This window comes from Suricata suricatta, chromosome 2 (assembly GCF_006229205.1).
Source record: "Suricata suricatta isolate VVHF042 chromosome 2, meerkat_22Aug2017_6uvM2_HiC, whole genome shotgun sequence".
In the NCBI taxonomy this organism is placed as follows: domain Eukaryota; kingdom Metazoa; phylum Chordata; class Mammalia; order Carnivora; family Herpestidae; genus Suricata; species Suricata suricatta.
Genome location: NC_043701.1, coordinates 21,217,505 through 21,234,224, shown reverse-complemented (window position 1 = coordinate 21,234,224; position 16,720 = coordinate 21,217,505). Strand labels below are relative to the sequence as shown.

The 16,720-nt window shown below is 44.1% G+C and overlaps 1 protein-coding gene across 4 annotated transcripts in view; it reads right to left on the bottom strand.

The window, feature by feature from the left end:
• Nucleotides 1-1,668: 1,668 nt before the first annotated feature.
• LOC115278817 overlaps nucleotides 1,669-16,720 on the bottom strand; it is a 172,850-nt gene continuing 157,798 nt past the window's right edge. Inside the window, exon 9 of one of the 4 annotated variants that reach the window (XM_029923303.1) lies at nucleotides 1,669-2,376. The gene's annotated coding sequence lies outside the window, so the exon portion shown is untranslated. Of the gene's footprint in view, nucleotides 2,377-7,557; nucleotides 7,849-10,595; nucleotides 12,209-16,272; nucleotides 16,650-16,720 lie in introns of those variants that run through there. The other 3 variants (XM_029923315.1, XM_029923313.1, XM_029923319.1) reach the window with 3 other exon arrangements.

Below are 16,720 nucleotides of genomic sequence, written 5' to 3'. Positions count from 1 at the left end.
CACAATGGAAAAGGAAAAAAGAAAAGAGATTTCAGTATGGATGTGAAAAACTCTCTCCAACTGTTAACCGTGAGTCTTAAAGTCTCTATAAAGATACACGGTTAAATGTTCAGGGATCCTGTGGTATCTTTTTGGAGGTTCTAAGAACACTATACATTCTCCTTACTTATTTAATAATAGTCATGTATTTTCTCCACCTTTCTTCTTCCTTTTTTCAGGTTTTGCACCCCCACCTAGCAAACAGAGAATGACTTCTTTCTGACTTGGATGCCTCCTCTTTTAAATTGCAGTGTTTACTAGGAAGCTCAAATATGGCAGAATTATGGTAAGGTCTGGCTCCAGGCTGTGTCCTTAACCTGGGGAACCCCAGAGGAGCCCTACGGAGCTGCAAATGCCCCAAAATGCAGGGCATTTCCTGGGAGTGTGGTAAGAGGGTTTACAGCTTCCATCGTTATCTCAAAGGGGCCCAACACCCTGAAAAGGTTAAGAACCTTAGTTTTAAGGCACTCAGACATAATAAAGCAGTAACCCGAGTAAGTAGTGTCCAAATAAGTAGCGCCAGAATGACCGATTCAACTTTCTACTCTGCCATTGCCAAAGAGGAAGAGAAATTCTACAGTAATTATACATTAAGCATCTTTTGCATTAACAAAGAACATAACCTAAAGGTTTGATATGGGAAATCCAGCATATACAAAGAAAAATACAGAGGCAATACTCTAACACTTCAAGTATTAATCACTTCAAACAGCTTTCTACTTTTAACAAGGCTCAGTAACACTTTCTTGTCCCCTTTTGATACCTTTAGCTTATTTGATAACATTCCTTTAAAACCCAAACATCAGGAATCAGAAAGTTTCTCTAACCAAAACCATATGCCTTTCACCATTAGTAACGTTATTATTTTTGCCAGCATGTACTGTTATCTTCCATACTTGTGTTTTAAGTAACGTCCCCAAAACACTCAATATAAACGTGTCAAAATCAACACTGCCTTCAGGACCATATGCTGCAAAAATCAATCTATCTTAACTCCTAACTTCTATTGTGGTCTATAGGTTACACCATCTTTTACAGTTATCACCACATCCACAGTATCTTCTACAGGTAAATGTGAAATATAGCATAAATGGGCCAGGAAAAGATGCTCTTTAAAGCTTTTCCTCTGACGAAAAGCCATTTAGAAATTTAGAAGCAAGAACCAGTGGGGTCAGCAACCGCTGTCACCCATACTCACCCCCGAGCAGCGCACAAAGGCCTCCGCAGCCCAGGCGGGCCTTGTCCTGGGAGCAGGGGCTTGAACTCCGTCAGGAGAACAGGCAAGCAGAGACAGCAGGGGCAACACTACCTCTCCCAGCTCATCTTATCTGCAGACACACAGATTTTGGAATCTTCCAGGACTAACAATGAAAACCACACTAGGTTGTTTTCCCAATTCCTATGAAATGAGTCAGTAGGTCAAACAACTTAATCCACTTGGGAGAGGGAACAGTTCCTTAAACTGCACTCACTGTTTCCAGTAACTGTCTTTCCCTCTCTTCGCCCCATGGACAGAAGTGCGGCCAGTAGTCTACGGAGAGCCCACCGGGTTCTGAGTGACACATGTCCCGGGAATTGCCAGGAGCTTAGTCTTCATGGGACAGTCTACCCCTTGTGAATGCAGAGGAGGAAAAAAGCCCAGTTAGGAGTCAGAGCTGGATGGAGTTTCATTTAAAATAAGAGCTGACATAACTTTTTCTCTGTTGAGACCCTAGAGTCATTTGTTTCTATCCTCTAAGAGGGCAGAGGGGACCTTACATATAGAAAAACAGGAGCTGTAGCTCTAAAAGCCCCACAAACCCCTTCCTTCTGTAAAACGTCCTTTCCTCCTCAAAAGAACTAGTATAACTCAAAAAAAAAAAAAAACACTCCAAAATCCAATGGTTATTCAGTTAATCCACATTCTGAAAAACCCTTCCCAGGCTTCTGTGAGTCCTGTGGTTCCATCTACTAAATCACTTAAAGCAGGAGCATTTAAGAGTTTGCTGGCAGTCTTTTGAATCCACGACTCAAGACCACAAACACTGACTTAGCAATAATAATCGGAATCTACCACCTACTCACCGGACAGCACATTTCTTCTAGTTAGCGACCTTCTGCATTGGAAATCACCAGCTACCGGCAACGAATCCATTAATTCTGAGAACTCACGCGTTTCAGGCAAAAGACATGGGCACATATCTCTAAACACAGGTACAGAGAGATCTTCTGTGACAGTTCTTCGTGCAGAGACTGGAAATACTTTTGCTTTCTGTATCGAGAGTACTTTCTTTCTTCTTAAACAGGAGGTTTCGTTTTGATCTTGAGAAATTTCTGATAAAACCACCAACTGAAAACCTGCCATTATAAGCGAGGGATTTCACAACGTTCATTCCAGAAAAACCGTGGCTATTCATTTCTGGAAGTGATTCACTGCGAAAGAATCGTTGCTGGCGGTGCAGGGAGCATTCATTTTTAGAAGGCAGCCTGCCCCGGGAGCAGCGAGCAGAACCCTCAGACACGGCAGCCACGTGCCTCGCCGACCCCACCGCAGCAACCTGGGTCTCCCCACCCCAGATGACGCGCGATGACCAATTTCCTCTTATGACTCCCCAGCTCTACAAACCCCCTTGGGTCCATCACCCCCCGAATGAATCCTCTGCTCTGGTGGAAATGTGCAAACAAATCTGCAAGGGCTGCAGCCGAATTCTCCACCTGTCAACGCACAGTCGCTGGCGAGAAACCAGCATATGGATACTCACTTCCTGTGAGTATTTCTAAAGGAGCTCATGATATTTCCTTTGGGGGGAAAAAAGCGGGGAGGCAAGAAACAGGGACGAGAAGTAACTCCAACACGCAAAACTAAAAGCAGGCGACGTGATCACTGTTTACCGGCCACGCCTAGTTTTAATTTGGTTTCTCAACCCCTGTGTAATTAAGACAGCCAAGAGAACAGCATTAGGAGAAAGAAGGGGGGGAAAAAAAGACATTTCACAAATGCTTAGACCTTCAGTGCGCGTGACCAGAAAAGTAATTTTAAGATTCAAGTGAGCCAATCCAGAGCTGGCTGGAGCATTAACCCTTCAAGGCAGGAGAAAGAGTTATTTCCACTTGTCCCCCAATTTCAAACATGGAAATCATCTGTCCTACTGGTGCACTGAGACACGGAAGACCCAGGCTCTGAGAGCTATCCCTAGGGTTTGTGAAAAGAAAGTAGTTTTTCATATGTGTTTGTGATAGGGGCAGAAAATAGTTATTTATAAGACTCCGTCACATTAACAGGGTGGCCACGTGGCGTTCACACCAAAGCCCCCTTTGAAAACTGGCCATAAAGGGCTTTTAAAATATGACATTTTGTATTTCTCTTGGCTTGAGCCAAACATGATCACTTATGTCAGAGAGGAGCAGAATTTCTTAACAACTGGGCAAATTTAAGAAAAACTGCTTTTATCTTAACTTAAAGAGCCCGAGTGGTGACAGAGCCCATTTTCTGACGGGACTAGTACATGGAGCTTTATAAAAGCTTGCCCTTACATAGTAGCAGAATATTTACTATTGAAGCTTGAAAAAAAATAAATAAAAATAAATAAAAGCTTGCCCTTTATTTTCAGGTTGTTAATGTGATTCTCTCTTGGGTAGAAGTGATGGGGGGGAGGGGTGGGGAGAGGGCAGGCTCCAGAAGGTAGGGGGAGAAAAAGATCAGCTTCTACTTAGTGCAAACTCAAGACTAAAGACCAGTGAATGGACAGTTGTGACTCAGCACCTTCAGCCCCTGATTTCTACACGTGGGAGCACTCTGCCATTTTTACCCTGACTCCTCTTGTATTTCAATACTCAAGGTACACACGGAGAATATATGTGAAAATTTTCAATAAAGCCATCTGTGTTTTATGCTCTGGGAACAAATTTTCACTAATGGGGTATGTTTTTATAATCTTTGCCAAGCTGATATTTTAATTTTTTTTAAATGTTCTTTATTTTTGAGAGAGAGAGAGAGAGAGACAGAGCCTGAGCAGGGGAGGGGCAGAGAGAGAGAGGGAGACACAGAATCTGAAGCAGGCTCCAGGCTCTGAGCTGTCAGCGCTGAGCCTAAGGTGGGGCTTGAACCCCAGAAGCAGGAGATCATGACCTGAGCCGAAGTCAGACACTCTACTGACTGAGGCACCCAGGTACCCCTCAAATGGCTATTTTAAAAAGAACAGTACAGGAACCATTTGTAGGATATGAATATAATCTTCAAATGGAGAATGAGTAAAAATGCCATCAATAATTGGTATTAAGAATTCAGTCAAAATGACAACAACACACCACAGTCGAGCCTCTGCCCTCATTCCCAAGACCTCACGAGCTGCCTCACTAGCAAGAGGAACATTCTGTATGATGGCCAAAGAAGAGGGACCATTACAGGGAGAGCACTTTTAAACATCTACAAGTTCAAAAACTATTGACACTGAGCTTCGTGAAAGGAAAAGCAACGATGGGGCGCCTGGGTGGCTCCATCAGCTGAGTGGCCAACTCTGGCTCAGGTCATGATCTCATGGTTTGTGAGTTCAAGCCCCATGTCGGGCTCTCGGCTGTCAGCGCAGAGTCCGCTTCAGAGCCTCTGTCTCCCTCTCTCTCTGCTCCTCCCCTGCTCATGCTCGCTCGCTCGCTCTCTCTCTCTCTCTCTCTCAAAAATAAACATTATAAGAAAAAAGTTATTTAAAAAGAGGGGGGAATGCTTGCGTGGCTCAGTCAGTTAAGTGTCTGACTTGGACTCAGGTCATGATCTCATAGTTCGTGGGTTCGAGCCCCGCATCAGGCTTTGTGCTGCTAGCTCAGAGCCTGGAGCCTGTTTTGGATTCTGTGTCTCCCTCTCTCTCTGCCCCTCCCACATTCACACTTTCTCTCAAAAACAATAAACATTAAAAATAAGTTATTAAAACGAAACATTAAAAAGAGCAACAATTAGAGGCCTGGCAACTACTCAGGTATCAGAATATTTTAATGGCCTCACTCACTAAAACGTCAGCTTCCCTCTCGCACTGGGTCGTATTCCCAGACATGGCTCGCAGCCCTCAGAGCCTCTGTGCACTTTGTTCCCTTTTCAGACCGTGCTTTATAGGCAAGTTCCTCTTGAGGCCTGCGTGGCCAGTGCAGATGTTTTAAGAAGAGAAAGGAAAAGTAGAACGACACAGAGTAAAGATCATGAGATATGAAATCCGTGTTGGCGGAGGGGGGCGGGGAACAGCACACAGAACGTGGACCCCACAACTGTGGCTGCCCCCAAGAAGCTGCCGTCCATAAGGACTCCTAGGCACTGGAGGTGCTAAGGAGGTTACTTCTCAGGGTGGGTTTTCTGAACACGACTGACTACACAGACTACCCAGGTCTTGCTGCCATCTGCTACGCTGTGGACATCATTCAGGTCCAAGTTTACATTGTCCAAGATCAGTGTTCGCTCTCCATATTTCTGGGACCACCATCCCCCGCCCCTTTCCCCCCCCAACAAAATGACACCCTGTGACAAATGTTCTTTATGTTTAACCTGACTCAAAGTTTTCTTTTAAGCAATGAAAAGGAGTGCACTTTACTGGCACTTTTACAGAAAGGAGGCGAGGGGTGGCCTCACATGGGAAGGGCACCAGAGGTCAGGAGGCGGCTTTGGTTCTTCCTCTGGCTATGCTTTGCTTTGGCTCAGGTCACCCATCCCCTTTAACCCAGTTTAATCATCAGTGGTAGCGGCAAAATGACATACAGGGCCGGCTTCGACACGGCCAAGAGCTGTACGCATACCTACGCGCTGATTTCTCACCACAGCCCTGAATTCCATCACCATCCCCGGCCTACACACGAGGATACCGAGCCTCTGAGAGTTTACAGACTTGATCAGGGTCATGCCATCAGTAGGTGGTGGGGCCAGGATTCAAGGTTCAAACCCAGGGAGCCTGACCTTGACTACTCGGCTCCGGAGCCTCCCATCGGATGCCCACCAGTCACACTAGGCTGGGTGCGTGTGAAGTATGATACCACTGGGGGAACTGCCTTGTAAACTATTCCTTGAGGCAGATTTTTCATCATGCCACATGCAAATATTCTCCCGCTGGATTTAAAGGAAACTAATGACACCAAGCACCGGTTAACTCTAATACACCCGTTTGCTATTTGAGGACAGCTACATATAATTTGCAAACTACTTCTCTGCAAAATCTGTGACACTAAGTTTTAGAGGTAGAAGGCATTTAGAGACTGTGTTTTCCATCAGTGTAGTTAAGGGAGGCTCATGGTCACAGGGTTGAAGTTTGAATCTCCACCCAGTCACTCCCTGAGTGGCGCTGTGTCACTGTGTCACAGCCCCCAGGCACTGCGGATGCATGTGGAACTATGAGACACTTCCCAAGCATTTTTAGCTGACTGACTGGCATCCACTCACTCATGTGATGCATGTGTGTGTAACACTGGTTCTCAGAACAAGCGTAAGTTATAAACTTTCTTCTCACTATAAGCTCCTCAGGCTTTAAGAAGAAAAGAGAAAGATGAGGGGAAAAAAATCTTTTCTTTCTATCATCATCATCATCATCATCATCATCATCAAAAGCAAAAGCTTCCATTAAAGGTCTGCTCTGTGAGGAACGTAAATGAAATTCTACCCAATCCTTTTTCTCTTTAAACTTGCTCCTATGCAGACTCTCAGATGTTGAACTGTCTTTCCCACTTGCTTACTGAACGTGGACGGCCCCATGAGTAAGAGAACGTAGAGGGTCCTCCGCTTTGATGGGGAATGAGGACTTGGCCACGGACTCTTCAAGGAGAAAGAACTTTCCCATTCAGCGTCTTCAACCTTTACTTGCTACACAGTCCATAAAGTGTGGCCCTATTCTACTCACTGAGAACTTTTTGAGTCATTCCAGATCACACTGGGTCATACCAAAATCCCTGAAAATGCCTATTCCTAAAACAAAGACATTTACTGACAAAAAAAGTTAAGAAGAGGAAGAAATAAGATCATATGCTGGTGTCATTTCTACTGAAGAGAGCAAAGATTCTGGGAAACTTATGTACGTTAGATTTATAAGCCGGCACTTTTTCCCCCAAAGATTTACTTGGCATGAAAAGTTACTTCCTGTACTATATAATCATAAAATCAAGTGTTATTTGCTCCTATCATAACCATTCACATACTTCCTGTCATAAAAACTTGAACTTGGCTGGAATATTAAATAAAACACGCCAAAAAAAAATCCCTACAAGAAGTGACCATATGAATGTATATTATTATAAGTTCATTTTCCAATCTAAGCAAGGGACGGATCATCCTTTCTTGGAAAACCAGCATTAGCTTTATCGTCTTGGGTGACTAGTCCCATCTATGGCCCACAGAATGAACTTTAAAAGTAAAAAGAGCTTTGGGGGGCCTGGGTGATTCAGTCGGTTAAGCGTTCAACTTTGGCTCAGGTCATAATCTCGCAATTCGTAGGTTCGAGCCCCATGTTGGGCTCTGTGCTGACAGCTCAGAGCCTGGAGCCTGTTTCAGATTCTGTATTTCCCTCTTTCTCTGCCCCTCTCCCACTCGTGCTCTCTCTCTGTCTATAAAAATTAAAAAAAATTTTAAGTAAAAAGAGGTGTTTTTTTTCACTAAGCTTAATCAATAGTTTTGTGGCAGCTTTGAGGAGGTCTCTCAAGAGATACCATGTGTGTCCTGGGCTGGAATATATACCTGGAGAAGTCAGGGCCCGGAGTTAAAAGCGTGAAGATGCAAAACCTTACACAGGGTAGGTGTGTACATTTTTCTCTGATGCCTGCATACATCTTAAAGAAAACAAGCTTCTAAATTCCTAGGCTTCCGTGTGTCTGGAGGGAAAAGCAGAGACAATTCTATCACAATGATAGAAGAAAAGTGTGCCCGAACAGATTTGTTTATGAAACAGGACCCGGCAAAGTCTGTCTCTTGGTACCACAGCAGGAGCTATCCAACAAAACAAACACACAAATGCAGAAGAATCTATGGGGACAATTGTTTCTGATCAAGGTACAACAGTCAGTGACTGTAACTGGGCAGGAAGTTACAGCAATGTGGGCTGGTCTCACACTGGGAATACATCACAAAGTCCAGGTGCATATGTTCATATAGAGAGAGAAAAACAGTTTCAATGCTCCTTCTTTGGCATTTTAGTTTCGAACGTATGTCTTCAGCACTGGTGTTTTCTCTGACTTTTAATTCTACATATTTCCATCAGGACAGGGTGGTCCCTTTAAACTTGTTAGGAAACAACAAATCCGAAACCAACAAATTCTACTTGTTTTAATTTAATTAATCGTATGGCTATCCAGCCACATTTGCAAGTTCGGCCTCTGACTCCCCTCTTCACGGAGCCTTGTAAAAAAGCACCCATTTCAATGACCACTGCCTTTTCCTCCCCCTTCTTTTCCCACTACCAATAAACATGGTGGACCTCTGTTCCCGGAACAAGCACAGCAGCCTTTTTAATTGGTTCCCTTGACAATGAGCAACTATGTGATGGGAAAACACAGTAAGGACTAAGAAGATGGGTTTCTGGATTCCATTCTGCCAGATACAAACCAGGTGAGCCTGAGAAAGTTGTGTGATTTCCTTGGGCCTCAGTGTTCCCATCTATAGCATGAAGGAAATGGTGATCAAATCATGTGGTCTAATCCATGATGTACACAGTCGCCAAATATAATCTTCCAAAATTTAGTTTCCTCAAGTCACTGCAGACCTTACAAATCTTCAGTGACTTTGCTAAAATCTAAGTTCTTCAGCCTGAATCAAACGTGAGAGTCTTCTATAAACTGGAAGGTATCACACAAATACAACACAAACCTTAACAGGGGACATTTCTCATTTTGACTTGCACGCACTATGTACTACCCAGGAGTTTTAGATCTATGGGCTCTACCTCCCAGGACCAGTCTGAAAGGTTGGTTTTATTACTGTACATTACATATCAAGAACCTGAGGTTCTGTGAATAACTTACCCAAGGTTCTAGAACCTCGTTAAGGGCCAGGAAAGTGCATACACATGTACATGTGTTTGAGTATCAAGCCATACTGAATGCTTTAGATGTAACATAATATGGAAGTGTCCCTAATTTCTTCAGTGATCCTCCTGAGTCACTGCAGTGACCAGGCTGCAGAAGGAAGCACATGTCACCGTAATATGAAAACACTGATGAATAAAGTGATCACTTAATGCTTAGTCCTTGACATCAGCATCTATTTCTGCTCACTCTTTTGATTGCTAAGTGTCACAGAATGCAAATGCAATGTAGTGCACTTGTAAGAGTTAACTTGCTAAGTGGTTAATGATGAAGGAAGTCAAAGTCAACAGAGGTGATTTGGTGACAGGGAGCCTCTTCAAGACAATGGTTTGTGTATCTGAAGACTAAGAGAGGCCCTTGGGAAAATCACTGTCTTTACAATTCTGTGGCAGAAGTCACCGTTCAATTTTGTTCTAAGAAATAACCTATTGATGCACTGTATCCCCTATTTCTTTTCTATAACATAAAGTAAATTTAGATTCAGCTTATTTTTTAAATTTTCAAGACTTCGTCCTAATAAAAATCTAAGATAATTTTTTTACTGTTTGTTTTAAATAGATTCTCTTAAAGTAGTAGTTTTCTAATCCCAGTCCTCTTCAGATAATAAGGACCTTCTGAAATGGCAGTGATAGAAAAAGGAAGAAGGAAGGGTTACGATGGGCAAATGGCAGTCAACAAAAAAGGAATGACTTTTCTGGTCCACAGATGAAAAGCAACGTCCTAGTTTTCCTCTCACATCAAGATTCTCGGGCTCACCTAGTCCAAGGCACCCATGAAGAAGCCACATTCGCCAGCTCCATGCCCTGGTCCCCTCGCTCCGGGGACACAGGAGTGGCATCATTTGGCAAGTGTGTCTGTATGAAACTAGACTGCAGTCCAGTAAGCTCAGTGCAAATCCCAACTTCACAAGACACACCCCATTCATTCCAGCTTTACCCGTTTTCCTGATGATCTCCACTGCTTTTCCCCTCCAAAGACAAGAATTTATCATCTGGAAGAATTTTGTCTTATAAGAATTCACTTTAAAAAGGCCCACTGTATCCAAATCCTTCCCAACATAAAATGTGGATACATATGCATACATAAAACTAAATGGTTTTGGGGGCCCCCAGGTGGCTCAGTCGGTTAAGCATCTGACTCGATTTCAGCTCAGGTCATGATCTCATGGTTTGTGGGTGTGAGCCTTGTGTCAGGCTCCATGCTGACAGAGCATGGAGCCGGCTTGGGATTCTCTCTTCCCCTCACTCTCTGGCCCTCCCCCACTTGTGTGTGCACCTGTGCATGCTCTCTGTCTCAAGTTAAACATTAAAAAAAGACGTAGTATACATATACAATGGAACGCCATTCAGCCATATAAAAGAGGGAAATCTTAACATTGGAACAACATGGATGGAGCTAGAGTGTATAATGCTAAGACTCTTTCAGAGAAAGACAGGTACCATATGATCTTACTCATATGTGGAATTTAAGAAAGAAAACAAATAAACAAGTGGTGGGGGGACCAGAATCTTAACTACAGAGAACAAACTGATGGTTCCCAGAAGGGGTTGGGGTGGGGGAAAACAGGGGATAGGGACTGAAGAGTACACTTACCATGAGAAAAATTACAACTAAATGGTTTGGGTTCCTTCAATCATGGGTTCAGCAAAGGGCTATTTTGAGAATGATTTAATGGGATTTATAATCTAAACCCTCAAATGCATACTGACTTAACCAGGACGACTCTGGAAACAAATTGCAGTGGTTGTGCTTTTTCTAGTGACCATAATGTCCACTTCCAAGACTCTAGTAAGATAATGTGTCCCAGGCCAGAAAGAAACCCAAGAAGGTGTGTGCTCAGAAGACAGAGATTTAAGTTGGTGAACGGTGTCAGCAATCACACACTGAGTGAGTTTTTTGCCTTGTGAAACTGTTATCCTCTGTAGGAACCTTGGCCTGTACCTAAAGAGACAGCATTTCTGTGACACTTTCAAAAAGCTCCCTCCCTCTGAAAAGCAAAAAGTCTTCCTCTTCATTGAGAAACATCAAGAGCCAGTGATTGACACATCATAGTAAAGATTCATTTTCCTACATGCAAAGGATGCTGAAGCTCAGTAGTGCACAGTCAAAATTAATATGTAAGTGTACAGAAAGCCTTTCTGGAATTCAGCAATCTGAAACTGGGGAATGGGGGCAAGCAGAAGTGGGATGGGAGGAAAGAGGCGGCAAGACAATAGGCCTGGACTTCTGACTCTGGTTCCCAAAGACGTTTAACACAGGACTGGTTTTCCACACAGGGTTTTCCAGCACTGATCCCAAGGGCGGCAAAAGGATGCTGCTCAGAGATTAACGAAGGCCGATGATACAGACAGGCTCTCTTTTACGACAAACCAGAAGCCGAGGATGCAAGCGGACCATGCCCCGCAACGCCACAGTTCCATTCACAGTCCTCAGACGCAGCGAAGCCCGTGCCTCGGGCCCTCGGGGTGGAATGCTTGTCTTGGAGCGCGTCCAGTGGAGAGCATTTGGTTTCCTCCATTTAACCAGGTCACCCAGGCATGGAATGCACAGCTCTGCCAGACAGAGAGCGTCTGGGATGCCTGAGAAACGACAGCTTGTCCGGGCGACGGATGCAAAGAGAGGCCACGGTTTCCTTTTTTCTCTGCTTTCAATGGCGGCCTCGACGTCACAGCAGAGAGGAATCGCTGGAGGGATGGCTAACAAGGCCCAAGCCGAGAGCGCCCTGCTCCGTGGCAGGGGTGGGGGGGTGGGGGGGAGGGGCGAGGGCTTTAATCCTGTCCTGAGGTCTCCTCTGGCCCCAGAGGGCCAACACGAGCAGAGGTGAAGGACTGGAGATATGGAGATGAAAATAAAGGCAGTCTCTGGGTTGACGAAACAAGACCTCTGGCTGCATTGATAATCATCACCTTCTAGAAACCCGGAGAACTTAACAGCTCCTGAATTAAATGTGTTTCGGGCAGAGGACACGTCTCAGGGGAGTATTCACAGTGATTCTGCTGAGGTTTGGCCGTCCTCGAGTTCCCTCAAGAGCTAAACTTCCGGTATTTCAAACCAGAGCTCTTCTAGGAGGGACCAGGGCGTTAAATCCTAGGAGACGCACGGGGCTTGTAAGAACAGGCAGACAGTCTCTGCAAGAGACTGGTCTTGATTCCTGGGATAAAAACACCCTTTTAGGGCTTTTACAATTTAAGTTGAAGCAATCAAAGATGCACGTTAGTCCCCAACTGCAGGTGTCTGAACAAATGGCGAACACGGATTCAGACGCCACCAGTTCAACTCATCACTATTTAAAATGAGTGGTCTGTGTTAGTCCTCAGAGCAGTCTGAAAAGCATGATCTTTCACATTTCGACCTTGTATCAAAATTATAAATTATGTTTAGCCAGGTGAGTGTCGAATCATTTATTTCCATCATAATGCAAGGCTAGCTACAGACGTACCAGGCAACGTGCAGACAACAGTTTTCTGCAGTCACACGCCTGCCCTAAGTTCAGTCCTTTGCCTTGGGAGCACTGTCACCAAACCCAAGCCCTAGCCTAAACCCACAGTGTTTGGGGCCTCTGGGACAGATGACGCTGGAAAACCAAGGGCTGAGAGGTCATCTGTGAGGCTGTGTGCGTGTGTGTGCATGTGTATGTGTGTGTGAGAGGTTGTCTGTGAGGCTGTGTGCGTGTGTGTGCATGTGTATGTGTGTGAGAGGTCGTCTGTGAGGCTGTGTGCATGTGTGTGCATGTGTATATGTGTGTGAGAGGTTGTCTGTGAGGCTGTGTGCGTGTGTGTGCATGTGTATGTGTGTGAGAGGTCGTCTGTGAGGCTGTGCACATGCGCGCGCGTGCGTGCGTGTGTGTGTGTGTGTGTGTGAGATGTGTGGCAAAGCATGACATGTGGACAGCACTGGGATCACCTGCTCCCAGGACTTCTGTGCTCACATTTGGAAAAGAAGTTCAGCAGAAGAAGCAACATTTCCAAGCTACTTGGCCTTTTCTTTTTTTCAATCAACTATTTCTTTTCTTAATTAAATCAGCACACCCAATGTGGTCATCGGGTCAATCTTGCTTCAAGAGGATAATCTGTTATGAAGATTTACTTATTACTTTCAAAGATACACGAGGGCACAAGTCTGATCCCAAACTCTCCTTTAAGACCCCTGGCACCAGTACCACCCTTCTGCCTTCAGGCTGTCTTGAACAACCCTTACTCTCGACAGGCGTCTGAGGCCTGTTCTGGAATCTGGTCTTCCCTGGGTAGATGTCTTTCTTGTTCTTACTATTAAAAAAAAAAACTCCAAAGTTACATTCAGTGATTAAATTAGGAAACAAAATGGAAAAGATGCAGCAAAAAATTATTTTTTAACTACATTTTCTTTCAAATGCTGGTTACATTCAAGAGGTGAAACTTATTCTAGCCCTACCTGTGTCTTTATTTTCTAAGAGCTTTTTATGGTTTAAGAACTTAAATTTCCTCTACACTGATTTACTAAACTTAAGCTTTCAAGAAGACAATGAAGTGATTTCTCAAACTTAAGGAAGACAATTTATCTCTGTCTAATGTAAGGGATGAGGGGCGCCTGGGTGGCTCAGTCAGTTGAGCATCCGGCTTCAGCTCAGGTCATGATCTCACAGTTTGTGGGTTTGAGCCCCGCGTCAGGCTCTGTGCTGGCAGCTAGCTCAGAGCATGAAGCCTGCTTCAGATTCTGTCTCTCTCTCTCTCTAACCCTCCCCTGCTCGAGCTGTCTCTCTGTCTCTCAAAAGTAAAACAAAATTTAAAAAAAAAACCCACAAATGTAAGGGATGACAGAATGAGAGGGAAAATTTTTTTCATCCAGATCTTGACTAGAATTTTCTAAGGTTCAGATTTCTGGTTATAAACCACAGCAAACAATCAGTCATTCATTAAAGAGCAACTATTGAAAAGGCGATATTTAAAAGAGGAAAAAATAAAACATGACGTTGATTGAAACTCTATGCACGTCTTCACTTCAAGGCAAACGCTGTGCCCATCTGGGTATTTAGAAGGTGCCAAATATCACTGGGATCTAGATTTTAATTCATGTCATAAAGAAAGCACCATATTTAATTTGCTCACAAAAGACCTAGAACCTCATGGAAATGATGGTGGTGATAAGGACAGTGAAGTGGACTATTATTAAAATGAGATGTTCATTTTTAAATTATTTAAAAACACAGGATCGATCGCAAATGTGAACAAACTTTCAATGATCTAGTGTTCCACTCCTATTGCTCCTCTGTTAGGAAATCTTCAAAAATTAGGCAGTTTAAAAACTGGCTGTGTTTAGTTGGGAGGCCAAAGAACAAGACGCAACATTTGTCCCCAGGGGACTCAAAGCAGGTCGGAGAATTAATAGACAGCAGACCCATTACCTGAGCTGAAGGCACGGTTTTTCTGCTTACGTTAGTGGTGAGGGAGGGCTGAGAAGAACTGGGGTCCACATCCCTCTTTCCAAGTGACAGAAAACCAGAAATGTGCAAAGCCAAGCAGTGCCCAGCACACGTGCAAAGGTACCGTGTTTAGAAAGGGCGCCCACGCTGGCCGACCTGCCACCCAAGGTGGCCACCCTCAGGGATGGTGGCTTCCTTACGTCCATCCACACTTTCTTGCCCACTGAGTCTTACGTGAGTCTGTTTTCAGTCAAAGGGCACTGCTGGGATTGTTGGATGAATTTTCTTTAGAACAGACAGAAATGACCCCTCTTTTTTCCAATTTCTCTTTGAAAATGGTAGACAGTATGTATATCCTAGCTCTAACTGTATTTGTAAAAGAAATAAAATGTAAAAAGATTTTTCTCCTCCAATCTATCAAAGCTCAACCAACGCCATCATCTGATCCTATGATGCACATGCGAAAAGCTAAGTTTCCACGCTGTCACTTGTGCTTATTAGAAAAAACTCGGAGAAAAAAAAAAAACTCGGGATGTAAGTATCTATGTACCAATGTATGTTTACATCTGTGTATCAATGTATCTACCTGTGTATTCTTTACCTACAGGAAAACAAATCCTAATACTAAACTCCAACAGTGTTTCTTTACTAGATACTTTATAAAACCATAAAACCAAGATCTTTATGTTTACAAATCTACCCTCTAATAGGTAACAACAGATCAGCTCTGTCATTAACTGAGGTTCTGAATACCCTCACAGACTGACATGCCAGTATTCTCTAGATTCGTCACCATACATGGTCTTGCCCTTCCTGGCACATCATAACCTTCAGCTGCCTTTGCATGCTTGCATGCCACCTGCTTCTTCCACTAGCTTGTAAATCCCATGAAGGCAGGAGTAATGTCTATGTTATCTTTGTATCAACACTGTGGATGGATGGAAGGTGGGGAGGGAAGGGGGAGGGAGGGAGGGAAGAAGAGAGAAGTCATAGAGAAGAGAAAGAAAGGGAAGGGGAAGGAAGGGAAGAGAAGGGGGAGGGAGTGAAGAAAAGGGAAGTAGTAGGAAAAGGAAAGGAAGGGAAGGGAAGGGAGAAGGGAGGGAGGGAGGGAGAGAAGAGAGTCATAGTAGTAGGGAAGGGAAGGAATGGGAAGGGGAGGGGAGGGAAGGGAAGAGAAGGAGCCATGTTGGTTCCACCGTCAGTAAACAGAAGAAAGACTTTACATTCACTGATTTTAAAAGTCTTTGTAACTATTACCTCATCAAATCTCATAACCCCAAGGAGTTGTTTAGCATTAAATTAAAATGACTATTTATGACACAGAAGCACAGAAGTGAGGAATAATTGACTCCTACATCTTTTATACTTGTGTCTATACAACAGCCATTTAAAGCAAGTTGTTCTGCTTACTAACCTTTCAAGTCACCTGTTTGTAAATACAGAGCTGTTTCTCCAAGTGGATAGTTTAGGAATTGTGATAAAGGTCCAGCATTTCTTCCCTTTTTATTTATTCAACATACTTGGAAACGTGAAGCCCCACTTTTAACTTTGGATAGATTTACGTGCGGGAAGAACAAGTTGTCCAGAAATCCTTCTCGGGCATGTGGGTGGTTCAGTCAGTTGAGCGTCCAACTCTTGATTTCAGCTCAGGTCATGATCTCACGGTTCATGGGATCGAGCACTGGGCACTGCACTGACAAGCTTGAGCTGGCTTCAGATTCTCTCTCCCCCCCTGCACTCTTTTTCTCTTTCTCTCTCTCAAAATATATAAACATTAAAAAATTCAATACTGTTACTTAAAAAACATATAAATTTTTAAAAATTATATTTTTATCACTCATATAAGACCCCAGTCAAATGTGCCAACACTCAACAGGGTCGCTGGGGTCAGGAAACCTCAGACTCGACAGCTAGGAAGGCGAGCGTGTCACTAGGAGGGTTCTCGTGAACCCTGATCGCCTGGCTCCAAGAGGGAGCCTCCAAAGTGGTCTTCTTCATACAGCAAAGCCCAAGTGGCCAGTGTCATCCATGCAGGACAGGTAAGGACTTGCCCAGGCTCACACAGCCCCAGGTCTCCAAGGCTGCGCACACCTCCCTGTGGGCCTCACTGCTCAGTCTCCGCAGGTGACACGGGCTGCAGGAAGTGGCAGCAAAATCATGTGTACCGCAGAGAAAGCGTGAACACAGACTTTTTCTAAGGGAAAGAAGTCCAAACAGATCGGTAAGGTTGGAAGCGTCTTGTCCAGGAACGGTCAGTGACAGAAA